General features: G+C 43.0%; 1 protein-coding gene across 1 annotated transcript in view; it reads left to right on the top strand.

Moving 5' to 3' along the window:
- Nucleotides 1-1,209: 1,209 nt before the first annotated feature.
- LOC135212066 (ABC transporter F family member 4-like) overlaps nucleotides 1,210-15,482 on the top strand; it is a 182,627-nt gene continuing 168,354 nt past the window's right edge. The window contains 1 exon segment of the mRNA XM_064245410.1: nucleotides 1,210-1,368. The gene's annotated coding sequence lies outside the window, so the exon portion shown is untranslated.

Raw genomic sequence — 15,482 nt, 5'->3', positions numbered from 1 at the left:
TACCATTGCATTGTAGTGCAGCTGTTGAGTTTTCTCTGCGTTCCTCCTCCATACCCTTACTATCCATCCAACTCCTTACTATCCAACCGAGGCCACCGAGAGACCCTTACTATCCATCCATCTCGAGCGCTGAATGGTTGAATGTCCCTCGGTGCTTGTGTTTATAGCCTAGTAAATATCATAAACCAATCAGTCAAAAAACTGTTAACTGTAATTGACAAATAAATAGCGCCCACCCGATGAACCAAACGAAGTTGAACAGGAGGGCCGCTAAAGAAACCTGGAAGGCGGTGATGATGATATTTTGTTATTAGATGATGGCAGTTTGACTATCGAAAATATAGTATATTTTTATATATGGAATGCTAGAAAATATTTTAAACTATTGATAGGAATGTACACAATTCGTAATTGGATGTACTACAATCTTAGTGTTGAGTTCGTTTACCACATTCAAAGGAGGGTAATTAAGCCAGCAACATGACAAAATACAAGTCGGACACAGTTATCCGAGTACAACTCTTAGGTTACTTACTGGAAGCCTATCTAAAAACAGAAGGCAACGTGTAGGGCATACATAGGCTATGAAGAACTAGTATGGACGGAAAGAGGTGATCGCTGAGCACAGCACTCGACATAAACATGACTTCAGATATTGCAGTAATTTTAATGTTCAATCTTGAAGTAGTTTTCGATTATGCTTTACACTGACTAAAATTAAAGTATCTCAAAATAAGGGGTCGTTTTACTTGCGTCAAATTTTGCATTGCAATTAACCCCCGTTAGAAAAGTTGTCGTTTATCGTAAGGTGTCAAGTATTTGTTTCCATTACAAGCATTGCAGGTTGACACAAAATGGCTATCTTACATTTACATCATGCGCTATGTGCAGTCCTTGTACAGTATTATATATACTTCGCATATGTCAAAATGTTTAAGTGATCAAAATTAACCAAAATTACAATCATGGCCGGGAGTTTCGAGCCTAACGTTAGACATGTATCGAAAGCCTCGTAAAAATAGATGTAGGAATTTTAGTGTTGTTTTTATGGTGTTGCATATGATGACGTTAATAATACTGCATTTGATCACGCTTTCAGGCTTTGTTAGGTTGTCTTTTAAAGTCTTTCGTGGAATGAAATTTCGAGGCTCGAGCACTGATAAATAGGAAGAAGAAGAAACTTGTTGCGCAACGGTTAAGTATTTTGTTTTGCGATACGTTGCTTAGTGGGAGATGCTCTGCAAAACATGGCGATCGTAATCACTTTTAATAAACAATACTGATACTAAGTGAATTTTTATCTTAAGAGGGCTATGACGGCCCCTGCATAAGCCATTGATGGGTTGTTAAGACGTTAGGGATGAGAAGGTAAGTGATGTTATTCGGGCCGGTTGCGGCTTTGTTATCGATTCAGGGAGTCTCTGCCTCTCACCCTCCCTCACCTTCATTTTGTTTTGTTTACGTGTGTATTTGGGCGCCTTTAAATCCCGCCGAGGGTATGAGTATGGGACGGCCGTTATTATTGCCCTTCCTCAAAAGGTGTTCGTTCTCTCCCTAAGACGTTGCGATTGCTTCTGCCGCGGTGGCCATCGCGAAACTAAATGATATCGTAGCCTAGTCCCGCTTTTGTTAGTCTACTGAATTGCTTGTCGAGGCCTACTACCTCGTACCAGCTAGTCTTAGATGATGATCTGCTACCCAATCTTTCTTGCCCTACCCATAAATGACAAGGAGGAATTGCAGAGGGGGCGTTTACGGCTGTTGTAAGCTTACTTAGTTGGGTAAAAAACCGTAGGGTCCAGAGTGGACCATGTATGGTCAGCTTGGACAATCCCATAAAAAGTAGGGTAAAACACCACGGCAGGCCAAACAGGCCACCTACAATCAACGCTTGCCACCCTCCGAAAAAGTACATTATAACGCGTCCTGACACCGGAGATGGGCATCAGTCGCGACTTGTTGTTGGTGAGAAACTGAGCTAAAGACCTCTACTCTCCTTTCGAAGTAAGTATTTTCTCCAAAGTTAGAAATTAAGGCCAAATTTTAAGATTTAAACAGAGGGTACTGAAAACGGGGAGCACTTACAGATTAGCGGGCCCACTCGACCGCCAACCGAAATCGGCGGAAGAACACCAAAACCAATATGGTGGCGATACCAAAACAACAACAAACAAAGTAGGGAGCTACTACATATCCGCGACGATTGATTTGTGTGTGCTGTCAGTAAGGCCGTGGCGGAACGGCGCTTCGCGCCTTATCCGCATAGGGGGACATCACGACAGGCCAACCCTCATCACGGTAGACGGGTCTTAGGGTAGATCATCACAGCAAGCCAAGCAGGCCACCTACCATCAATGCAAGCCACCCTCCGAAAAAGTACATTATAACGCGTCCTGACACCCGAGATGGGCATCAGTCGCGACTTGTTGTTGGTGAGAAACGGAGCTAAAGACCTCTACTCTCCTTTCGAGTAAGTATTTTCCCCAAAGTTAGAAATTAAAGGCCAAATTTTAAGATTTAAACAGATTTAAACAGAGGGTACTGAAAACGGTCTCAAACGTAGTGCAAATCTCACCAAAACGCGTTCAACATTTTTACTTACAACTCGAGGTATTAGAAGATGACGCCATCTCGATGTTTACGGAGTAGCTTGTGTCCAATAAACTAACCTTTCACCTGTGATAAATCCGCACACCACTTGTACCCACAGACGCTGGAGCACTTTTATCACAACAATCGAAACACGATTTCTCATCAACAACAAGCCAGGCGTAAACAGCTGTTTGGGTAGAAGATGACGAGAAGCGTGCTCTTGGCTAATTTTTTGAAATAAGTAGTAAAACATCAATATTTTACATATTTATGATGATTAATTTGAAAATATTCGTTATTGAAAGAGTAACTCGACTCTGACTCAAATTTAAGTAATTATTTTTCTGAATTAGAACGTTCTTTCAAGTTCTGTATTATGACGTCACGACATCTTGACTTTCGTACCTATTGTAAATAATTGCTATACTCAACTGTCATTGCAGAACAGTTTACCAGTTATTCATGCAGATTGTTATCAGCTATACATGTAATTGTTATAATCGTAATGCGCATATATATCTTTATTATTTACTTTTTGGATATATGAAGATGTTTTACTGCTGGATTATCGCCGTAGTGTGACGCAATCGTTTTCGGTCCATGGGCCTCTGTCTGTTTTCGCACCATAAGAAATTATGGGGCCGAATTTGCAATGACCAGAAAGTCGTTAAAAGAGGAAAGTTAGCATTGAGGGGCATATGTTTTTTTGACTGAGAAAATACAAATTTATTCAATAGCTAGCGTTGTAAAAATACTTGGTTATAAAACTTGATTGACAACTAAAAGCATGTCTACTATGGGTTTCAGAGACAGTGCAAGCAACGTTTTTTTGGTTTTTGGGCAATACCTATTTCTGTAACGAACACTCTCAACAGAACGAGATTTTGCTTATAGTGCATTACAAGCACACCAGTGCCGTACTTTCTAAGGTATTCGTGAATCACTAATCGTAAAGAATAACGACACTTGTCCTTGTACCAAGAGACAAAAACTCCATTATTCAGAAATGGAATACGAACCACTCGTATAAAGCTTTCACCTACCCTTCACAACCCACCCCCCCCCCCCTCCACCGCCATCCCCTTTTTCTTCTTCGGTTCCCCGCCTTCCTTTCTCCTCCGCCTTCCTTTCTCTCTCTCTCCCTCTCTCTCTCTCTCTCCCTCTTCGCTCTCTCTCTCTCTCTCTCTCTCTCTCTCTCTGTTGCCATTCGGTATGTGTTGACCCTCCAAACTGGGTATAAGACTACACACAAAACGTTGAAATTGGTGAAATTAGGCTATGTATTGGAAGTATATATACATAAATATTAAAGCAATTTTATCATTATTGCATTACTATGACAACTAGAATTCATGGAAACAGTTTATAACCTGTTAAGCGTCACCCACGTAATATACGTTTACCGCGATCTACTCGTAGCGCCTTCAACGGGATATTACGTTCAAGACTTTAACTGTGCTTGTCAAGCCGTCAGCCCGTAATAATACGTTTACTCGTATAGAAAGTGTAGGACATCATTTGGTAACACTCTCAGCACATGGGTAAACTTATTTCCAGCCTGGCAACTCTTTCCTGGTGGTCGCTTATGCTAGAAAACTGCCTGTCCCTGTTGGTTTTCTTTCAATACGCTTCGGGCGTTTATCGAGACAAATTGGATTTCGCGTCTTTCACAATGAATGTCCCAAAGAGGAGCATATTTCTTTAGGTGAGATCAATCAAATACTAGATGAGGAGTGTGATATTGATAACCTATTTGATGATGAGAGCTCTAGTTCTGAATCCTCCAGTGATGATACAAACTTTTCTTCCAATTGCGGGAGTGAAGATGACTTTTCTTTGCCGAGTGACTGGACTCCGAGAGAGAGAGAGAGAGAGAGAGAGAGAGAGAGAGAGAGAATTTCCTACAGTAAATTAACAGTATGAATAACAAGCATAAAAATCAATATTAACTTTGAAAAACTATCATCAGTGCTATGATCGCTGATTACAAAACAGCGTGACGGTACGTTAGCAGCGAGCTCATCAGGGCGGACGCTTAACAGGATAATGGAACGGCGTATGTGTGAAGCCTCCACTAATGTGGCAACGATGATTTTGCCATTCTTAGCATGCAAAACATTAAAGCATGCAAACATTAAAGGTTACATTTATTTCTGGCATACGATTATTTAAGAAATTCAAAATACTAATAAAGACTGAAATCAATGAAAAGTGCTAGCAAAAACAAAAAAGTAAAAAAAAAAAAAAAAAAAAACAAAAAAAAAAAAAAAAAAAACGTAGTCGTTCCTCTATGCACTTTTCCGTATTCGTTCCTCTATGGTTTTCGGCAGCCAGATGTACGAAAACGTTAGAAACATTTGATTTTATCTAAGTTAGAAATATCTGTAATTTTTCGGGGTAATTTGGTTGCAAAAAAGGGATAATATACATGAATTAAATCAAAATTTTTAAATAACAATGTAAATTTAAACTAAATAACGAGTAAAGTAAACATTTTGTTTAGGGAATAAAACTTTGCAGTTTTTCGTCGTCTGTCGTCGTCTGCTGTTTGTAATTGTGTTTATGGCGCGCGCGCTTAGAAACCAGGACAGCAACGGGTTTTAAAGTGCAATGTGGAGTGAACTGAGACCAAAATGTGTATAATAACAATCAAATAAGCACTGTGGAGTTTCAGTTGTGATGGCAGTAAGGATAAAAACCGCCGATTACAAGGTAAGAATGAATTCAGTTCCAACCATAACCCCGGGAATAACAAGTTTCATACTTTCACTAATATAGGCAACAAAATGTTGTTTTATTGTGCTGATTACAACTGCAATCTTGAGTAAGATCAATAAACGTTACATACATACGCTAACTTGTTCAAATGAGTGCTGGGAAGGCTGGGGAAAGATGGTGTCCGTCACTGATGAGAACCGTCCATGAAAAACGTAGCCGCCATATTGGATTTCAAACTGCCTTGAAAACATATTTTACGAAGAGCTCACATGCTTATTTTAGTTCGTATGGGGCTTTCATATATCACAATATGTTGACGAAACTTCAGTCTTTTAAATGGTATGCTTAGAGTTGCAATTGTATTCATGTTTCACCAATTAAATATCGAGTGAATAAGACCCGTCTACCGTGATGAGGGGTTGGCCTGTACTGATGTTTCCCCCTATTCACTCTATATTTAATTGGTGAAACATGAATACAATTGCAACTCTAAGCATACCATTTAAAAGACTGAAAGTTTTCGTCAACATATTGTGATATATGAAAGCTCCCCATATACGAACTAAAATAAGCATGTGAGCTCTTCGTAAAATATGTTTTTCAAGGCAGTTTTGAAATCCAATATGGCGGCTACGTTTTGCATGGACAGTTCTCATCAGTGACGGCCACCATCTTTCCCCAGCCTTCCCAGCACTCATTTGAAAATGTTAGCGTATGTAGTAACGTTTATTGATCTTACTCAAGATTGCAGTTGTAATCAGACAATAAAACAACATTTTGTTGCCTATATTAGTGAAAGTATGAAACTTGTTATTCCCGGGGCGGGGTTTATGGTTGGAACTGAATTCATTCTTACCTTGTAATCGGCGGTTTTTTATCCTTACTGCCATCACAACTGAAACTCCACAGTGCTTATTTGATTGTTATTATACACATTTTGGTCTCAGTTCACTCCACATTGCACTTTAAACCCGTTTGCTGTTCCTGGTTTCTAAGCGCGCGCGCCATAAACACAAAAAAAAAATTTTCGCAACAGCAGACGACGACAGACGACGAAACTGCAAAGTTTTATTCCCTAAACTGTTTACTTTACTCGTTATTTAGTTTAAATTTACTTTGTTATTTAAAATTTTGATTTAATTCATGTATATTATCCCTTTTTTGCAACCTAAATTACAACGAAAAATTACAGATATTTCTAAAGTAGATAAATCAAATGTTTCTAACGTTTTCGTACATCTGGCTGCCGAAAAACCAACCATAGAGGAACGAATACGGAAAAGTGCAGAGGAACGACTACGTTTTTTTTTTTTTTTTGCTTTTTTTTTTTTGCCAGCACTTTTCATTGATTTCAGTCTTTATTAGTATTTTGTTTTGAATTTCTTTAATAATCGTATGCCAGAAATAAATGTAACCTTTAATGTTTGCATGCTTTAATGTTTGTATGCTAAGAATGGCAAAATCATCGTTGCCACATTAGTGGAGGCTTCACACATACGCCGTTCCATTATTATCCTGTTAAGCGTCCGCCCCTGATGAGCTCGCTGCTAACGTACCGTCACGCTTTTTTTGTAATCAGCGATCCTAGCATAAGGCGACCACCAGGAAAGAGTTGCCAGGCTGGAATAAGTTTCCCATGTGCTGAGAGTGTTACCAAATGATGTTCCTACACTTTCTATACGAGTAAACGTATTATTACGGGGCTGACGGCTTGACAAGCACAGTTAAAGTCTTGAACGTAATATCCCGTTGAAGGCGCTACCGAGTAGATCGCGGTAAACGTATTATTACGTGGGTGACGCTTAACAGGTTATATAAACTGTTTCCATGAATTCTAGTTGTCATAGTAATGCAATAATGATAACAATTGCTTTATATTTATGTATCTATACTTCCAATACATAGCCTAATTTCACCAATTTCAACGTTTTGTGTCAAAACACATACCGAATGGCAACAGAGAGAGAGAGAGAAAGGAAGGCGGAGGAAAGGAACGAAGAAGAAAAGGGATGGCGGTGGAGGGGGGGGGGGGGGGGGGGGGGGGTGGGGAGAGGGTAGGTGGAGCTTTATTACGCGTGTTCGTATCCATTTCTGCATAATGGAGTTTTTGTCTCTTGGTACAAGGACAAGTGTCGTTATTCTTTACTATTAGTGATTCACGATACCCTTATAAATTACGGCACTGGGTGTAATGCACTATAGCAAAATCTCGTTCTGTTAAGAGTGTTCGTTACAGAAATAGGTATTGCCCAAAACGTGCTTGCACTGTCTCTGAAACCCATAGTAGACATGCTGCTTAGTTGTCAATCAAGTTTTTAAAACCAAGTATTTTTTACAAGCTAGCTATTGAATAAATTTTTTCTCAGTCAAAACATATCCCCCTCAATGCTACTTTCCTCCTTTTTAAACGACTTTCTGGTCATTGCAAATTCGGCCCCATAATTTCTTATGGTGCGAAAACAGACAGAGGCCCATGGACCGAAAACGATTGCGTCACACTACGGCGATAATCCAGCAGTAAAACATCTTCATATATCCAAAAAGTAAATAATAAAGATATATATGCGCATTACGATTATTATAACAATTACATGTATAGCTGATAACAATCTGCATGAATAACTGGTAAACTGTTCTGCAATGACAGTTGAGTATAGCAATTATTTACAATAGGTACTCAAAGTCAGATTGTCGTGACGTCATAATACAGAACTTGAAAGAACGTTCTAATTCAGAAAAAATAATTACTTAAATTTGAGTCAGAGTCGAGTTACTTTTTCAATAATGAATATTTTCAAATTATCATCATAAATATGTAAAATATTGATGTTTTAACCCTTACTTTTTAAAAATTAGCCAAGAGCACGCTTCTCGTCATCTTCTACCCAAACAGCTGTTTACGCCTGGCTTGTTGTTGGTGAGGAAATCGTGTTTCGATTGTTGTGATAAAAGTGCTCCAGCGTCTGTGGGTACAAGTGGTGTGCGGATTTATCACAGGAAATGGAAAGTTTGTTGACACAAGCGACTCCGTAAACATCGAGATGGCGTCAATCTCCGAAACATTTTTAGTTGTAAGTAAAAATTTCTAAAGCGTTTTGGTGAGATTTCCACTGCCGTGGGCGCCATTTTCAGTACCCTCTGTTTAAATCTTAAAATTTGGCCTTAATTTCTAACTTTGGGGAGATACTTACTTCGATCGAAAGGAGAGTAGAGGTCTTTAGCTCCGTTTCTCACCACAACAAGTCGCGACTGATGCCCATCTCGGGTGTCAGGACGCGTTTATAATGTACTTTTTCGGAGGGTGGCTTGCGTTGATTGTAGGTGGCCTGCTTGGCTGCTGTGATGTTCTACCCTATTTAAAGATTCTTGGCAGGCACGGCATGTTCTGGCAAGAGGTAATGTTGCGCTGCGCGCACTAACCACAGGGTTACAGTAAGGCTACTTACCGTGGCGGATGGATTTGGGTGTCGCGATACCAAAACAACAACAAACAAAGTAGGGAGCAACTGGCCCGGTAATGTGTAAACAACCCGAAAACGGTCTCAAACGTAGTGCAAACCTCACCAAAACGTGTTCAACATTTTTACTTACAACTCGAAGTATTTAGAAGATTGACGCCATCTCGATGTTTACGGAGTCGCTTGTGTCAATAAACTAACCATTTCCTGTGATTAACCCGCACACCACTTGTACCCACAGACGCTGGGGCACTTTCATCACAACAATCGGAAAACTTTTCCTCACCGAGTAAACAACTGTTTTGTAGAAGACGACGACGAAGAGTGCACCTCGATAATTTTTTAAATAAATAGTAAAACATCAATATTTTACATTTTTATGATGATTAATTTGAAAATATTCGTTATTGAAAAAGCAACTCTATTCTGACTCAAATTTAAGTATAATTATTTTTTGGAATTAGAACGTTCTTTTAAGTCCTGTATTATGACGTTACGACATCTTGAATTTCGTACCTATTGTAAATAATTGCTTTACTCAACTTTCTTGCAGAACAGTTTACCAGTTATTCATGCAGATTATCAGCTTTTCGTGTAATTGGTTTAATCGTAATGCGCATATATATCTTTGTTAGTATTTACTTTTTGGATATATGAAAATGTTTTACTGCCAGATTATCGCCGTAGTGTGACGCAATCGTTTTCGGTCCCTGCGCCTCTGTTTTCGCACCATAAGAATTAATGGGGCCGAATTTGCAATGACCAGAAAGTCGTTAAAAGAGGAAAGTTATCATTGAGGGGCATATGTTTTGATTGAGAAAAATATAAACTTATTCAATAGAACACAGGTTTCGTACAGAATCTGAAGACTTTGTATGCAATAGAGAAAGCCAATGAAACCAGTTTTTCGATCTTATTTTAAGATGTCTTTACCATCCTGAAGTCTCAAAGATCTGATATATGTTTCTGTTTTTATTAGAAAATCTTTAATATCACTTGCATTATTCTTCTGAATTGGGCTTTTAAATCCTTTAGTATTTAGATTTTGAGAATTTGATATGTCAAATGTGTTGAATACCATAATGAATTCAATAGTAGCATCACTTCCCTCAAATTCACGTATTTTTTCATCAAGACATTATAATTTTTAAACATCTAACTTACCTGGTAGTTATATATATATAGCTTAAGTCCCTGTCACGTCACGGCAGAATTTCAAAACTCGCGACAATCGCCGATTGGGTAGTCAGGTGTAACACCTGTGCGCCCTCTACCCAGGTACCTGGAACCATTCCAACTATTCCTCACATCTTCCCTGCTGCCGTTTCGGTGAACATCGTGGATTTTCGCTCGCTTTCGCCCGTGTTTTTCGCAATTGGTTTGGTGAAGTACACTTTGGCTTTGGCGTTCGCATGGTTTGGGATTTGTTTTTTGGATTTTCTTGGTACTGTTTAGATTTGTTGGTTCGACCCTTGCTTTTCTTGATCTCTCTTTGACTTTTCAAATATATCTGACTCTTCGAGTGTTAGGAGGGGTGTGAGGGGATGTAAGACCCGGCTTCCTAAAGCCGCCTCAGATCCTCACTCCATTTGTGTCCTGTGAAGGCGCGACGGAGCTGTCTGAAGAAACTCAACACCCAGGATGAGTGTGGACGCCTCTTCATCATTCTCTCGCGTTCCGCAAGAACTTCTCCGTGGCGCAGGTAGTGAAGGCAGGGGCCTGGTCCAACCGGACCGCATGCACCTCCTTCTACCTTCGGGATATTGCCCACAGTTCCTTGGATCTTTTTCCTTGGGAACCGTGGTGGTTGCTCAACACGTTGTGTAGTTAACCCAGACCCTCGCAGGCTGAACTGAACAGCATCGAGTCCTGGTGTGACCGTAAGAATGGATGGAGTGAATGAGATTGTGACTGGCTCCTCTTCCCATCTTTTTCTTCCCTCTACCTCTGGGTAGAGGGACACGGTCGTCACCCTGCTGGGTAAGGACGAGATGCAGGTGAGCTACTCAATAGAGCACCATCCTATCCCTTTCAGTAGGGATAGGAGTAAATATCCACCACTTCCTCCAACAAGGGGGAGGAAGTGGATGCCAACTTGAGACAAACCCATCATTTTATGATTGTCTGTTGCAAACAGGAACAAGTTCTTGCTTGCTGGTACGAAGAGATACGCTTGCTTGCCTCTCTCTTAGTACTTGGCCCAGAGGTCTGACCATTGATCCTGCGGTGCACACCCCGATCAATCGGACAGAGGTTTGGATCCCTCCCTTGCTCTTACGACCAGGGAGGCACTCCAGGGTTGGACGAACACCAGTCTGTTCACCAAAAAGACTCAGATTCCTCCCACCAATAAGTGAGTCTTCCTATTGTTAAAGGACCGAGGGTTTTGTATTACGTATCGGAACAATGACAATTTGTCGAAAATTGCATTTTTCCTAACTATACAAACCTGAGGTCCTTTACATATAGTCCCACCTCATGCCACCCCTCACTCTGCAACTTTTTGCATGGGCCTAAAGCAAAAGTGATTCTTCACCTCTCGGGCGTGCGGGCGCGCGCACGATCGGACAAGCAGTTAACTACCGTTCTCCCCTTGTTCGAAGCTTACGACCGTCCCAGCTGCCGCTAGTTACCTTCCTATTGTTAAAGGACCTCAGGTTTGTATAGTTAGGAAAAATGCAATTTGTTCATGCCACTTACCTGCCAGATATATATAGCTGTATTTCTGACGTCCGACAGAAATTTCAAACTCGCGGCACACGCAGTGGGCGGCCAGGTGTAGTACCCATTCCCGCCGCTGGGAGGCGGATATCAGGAACCAATCCCATTTTCTATTCATATTTTTTTCTGTCGCCGGTTCGGTAACAACTGTTTTACAGACCTCTGCTCATTTTTTGGATTTTTTTTGAATGGTGACTCGCTTTAAGTATCTGATTGATTTTTTGGTATTGAATTGGATTTGTTGAATTGGCATGCGCGATAGTGGACCGTTTTTTGATTTTGGATTGACTTTTCTATATAAGATATGTCTGGATCAAGTGCTGTGAGTTTCAGAGTGTGTGTGAGGGCTGATTGTAAGGTGAGGCTACCGAAAGCATCGGTAGACCCCCACCCCCACCAGTATGTATGTAGTTGTAGGGGGCTTAATTGTTTGATTGATAATCGGTGCAATGAATGTGAGAAATTGACCGATGATGATTGGAGAGTATATGAGTCCTATCGCCTTAAATTGGAGCGCGATAGGATCAGGAGGTCTTCCTCCAGGAGTGGTTCTACCAAAGGTAAGGCTAACATCTCTCCTACATTAACACCTGTAGTGTTTGCAACCCCTAAACCTGTGTTGCCTTCGGGCTCTGATTCTGTGTCGGGAGAAGTGAATGCTCTCTCTCTGATTTTGGAGTCTCTTCGCACTCTGGAGACCAAAGTGAAAGCCTTAGAAACTGGCTCGGTGCAAGTGTGTGTTATCGTGCCCCCAGTGTTTGTGGAGGGGGCGGGGGCGTCAGATCGGCCCCATAATGCCTCTAGGCCTAGACCTCTATCAGACTCCCAAGACTCAGGGAGTAGGTATGTCGAAAGCCGCAAGAGGGTTACGGGCTTCCCACCGATCTGGCGTCCCTTCGGCAGGCCTTGTAGCAAAGTCCCAGGCTGCCAAGGAGCGCGCGGACGACGCGCGTCCTGAAAGAGTGCTTTTCGTCCTCCGAAGCATCCTCCCCGCGCAAGGGGTGGAGCGCTCGGAGAGACTCTCGTCCTCTGAAAAGGACGTTTTCGGGCGGAGGACGCTTCACGTCCTCTTTCGCCACTTTCGTCGGACGATGCGTATGACGCTTTTTCCGCCTCAGAAAAGAGGTAAGATCCTCCTCCGATGAGGACACTGGGTTGCATGCACAGGCGCGTATACCTGAGAACAGCAGGTAGCTGTACCTGTGAGAAGGAAGGAGGTCGTCCCCCTCGTCCCCAACCTCGTCTTCTCGCAGGATCAGTCCTGCTTCCTCTGTTCGTTCGTTCCCCGACGAAGAACATTCTTTTTGTCCCTTCAGGACCAGCATAATCCTCGCTTATGGCTCATAGGACTCCCGCCCAATCAGCAGTCGAGCCTAAGCGGAGGAGGGACCTTAGACTGCCTGTCAAGAGGACAAAGCAGTCTCTCTCCCTCACCTACTTCGCCTCGTTCGCCGATCGCTTCTCCTTCGGCGATTCGCCGATCTCGTTCGTCCTCTAGAAGGACGTTACGTCAGGACGCTTATGAGGAGGACGCTCTGCACGACGTTCGACAGGATGCTCGTCAGGACGCTAGGCGGGACCTCGTCAGGACGCTCGTCAGGACGCTCGTCAGGACGCTCGTCAGGACGCTCGTCAGGACTCGCCAGGACGCTCGGCAGGAACCGCTTGGCAGGAAGCTCGCCAGGACGGTCAGGGCTCTTTTCAAGACGTTTTTGGGGATTCCGACCAAGAAGTCGTACCCCCAGACGCTAGTTTACGTCGCACAGGCACGTATTCCAGCGAAAAAGGTCTTCCCTTTCGTTTGAGAAACGTAAGGACGCTTCTCTGGCAAGTTGAGACTGCCGCGGATGGCGCTAAGGACGCTCGTCCTCGTCAGGACGCTCTACCTTCATCGAGTAGAAGCGTCATAGAGAAGACAGCCGAAATAAGGCTGCCTCTAGCAAGGATAGGGGTGGTCCTTTGATCAAGCCAAGACCCGACATTAGGACGCCCTCTCCGGACAGACGGTCTCCTCTTCCGTTTAGAGAAGAGGAGAGCTAAGTAGTTCGGCTGAATCGGTTGAAGAGGAAACCTGCTGCGGCCCCTTCAATCTCGGACTATAAAGTCCTCGTGCGGCTCTTGCGTTCTTCTTTTGAAGACAAGTTTCAGCCTGCAGCTCCCAAGTCTCCTCCTTCGCAGTTTCTTCTTCATCTAAAACTGGAAAAAACCCCGGAGTTTGGTAGAGATGAAAACTTCTCTCTCCACGAAACGTGCTTTTAAGAACTCCAAGATTGGATGATACGAAGGAGAGATCAAGGCAAGACGACCTTCGCCTTGCCGCCAGCTATACTTAGACGGAAAAGGGTGGGGGCATTTGGTATAGAAACCAAAGATGAAGTAGGAGTTCGTATCCCTTCGTCGGCTCAAGGAGATTTCTCCAGCCTAGTGGATTTGCAGTGGAGGTCTTTTACCCTCTGCTAAAGTAACCTGGACCTCTACGGAGACTGACCATCATTTGAAGGGTCTGCTCAGGACTCTGGAAGTGTTCAACTTCCTTGACGTGTGTTTGGGAGTTCTGGATCTGCAAGCGAGAAGCCCAGAATCTCTCAGTCTGGGGGAGCTGTCCAGCGTGTTAGCATGTATGGACAAAGCCGTCAGGGATGGTTCGGAGGAGATCGTATCTCATTTTGGAACGGCTTTATTGAAAAAGAGAGCTTTGCTGTGCAACTTCACAGCTCGTTCGGTAAACTCCGGCTCAGAAACCGGATTTGCTGTTTTCGCCTCTTTCGAACCATCTCTTCCCCCAGACTTTAGTAAAAGACCTGACGAACAGTTTGCAAGAGAAGGCAACTCAGGACCTTTTGGCCCAGTCTACAAGACGGTCAGCCGTACCTTCAACCTCTTCAGCTGCGGTTAGACCGCCGAAGAAAGTTAAGCCCTTTCGTGGGGCTCCCCCCCTCGAGAGCAGCTCCTCAAGGGAGAGGGTTTTCACGAGGAAGAGCTTCCTTTAAGCCAAAGCCTTCCAAGTGAGAACGCATGTCCTTCAGACACCAGTCGGAGCCAGACTGAAGTTTTTTGCGGGAGCGTGGAGAGAGAGAGACACGGACTCTTGGTCCCTCAAGATCGTGGAGCAGGGGCTACAAGATCCCTTTTTAGATCTTCTCCTCTTTCTACGACTCCCAGAGACCTTTCTCATCCTATCAGGGAGAAAAGAAGAAAGTTTTATTCGATCTCCTTCAGCAGATGATCGACAAAAGAGCGGTGGAACAAGTCGCGGGACCTGGGGTCCCCCAGGTTTTTACAAACAGGATCTTCCTAGTACCGAAGCAGTCGTCAGGTTGGCGTCCAGTTCTAGATGTAAGCAGGCTCAATCTTTCGTGGAAAAGACAAACTTCACGATGGAGACGCCTCATTCTGTTCTGGGAGCCTTGAGACCGGGCGACTGGATGGGTGTCCTTAGACTTGCAGGACGCGTACTTTCACATCCCGATCCACCCTCTTTCAAGAAGTATCTAATGTTTGTCTTAGACAAAAAAGTGTGGCAGTTCAGAGCTATGTGTTTGTTCCGATACGTCCTACAAACCATCGGTCCTTTAACAATAGGAAGGAAGTAGCTAGCGGCAGCTGGAACGGTCGTAAGCTTCGAACAAGGGGAGAACGGTAGTTAACTGCTTGTCCGACAGTTAAACAAATCACTTTTGCTTTCGGCCGCGGGTGTGAAGGACGTGTTCGTCATCGCTCTCTGCCCGCTTCATCGTCGTATGCTTTGTTTATATTGTGTTTTCTACTAATGGTTTGTTTTTGACTTGAAAATGAAAACTGTAAGTACACTGTTTTCATTTTCATTACTTAATTATGAACCAACGTGGAGTTATCGCCGTAGATGCGGCGATTTCCTTTCTTTTCATGAATTGAACCCTTGAATTATGTCTCGGTGCCGAGGGCGGGCGCGCTCGCGCCGAGTCATGTATTTTGGGCGAAAGTGTGTAATTGAAAAATGTAAGTACTCTTTTC

This window comes from Macrobrachium nipponense, chromosome 40 (genome assembly GCF_015104395.2).
Source record: "Macrobrachium nipponense isolate FS-2020 chromosome 40, ASM1510439v2, whole genome shotgun sequence".
Lineage (NCBI taxonomy): Eukaryota > Metazoa > Arthropoda > Malacostraca > Decapoda > Palaemonidae > Macrobrachium > Macrobrachium nipponense.
The sequence above is the reverse complement of the archived record's forward strand: the minus strand, read 5'-3'. Positions and strand labels throughout refer to the sequence as shown.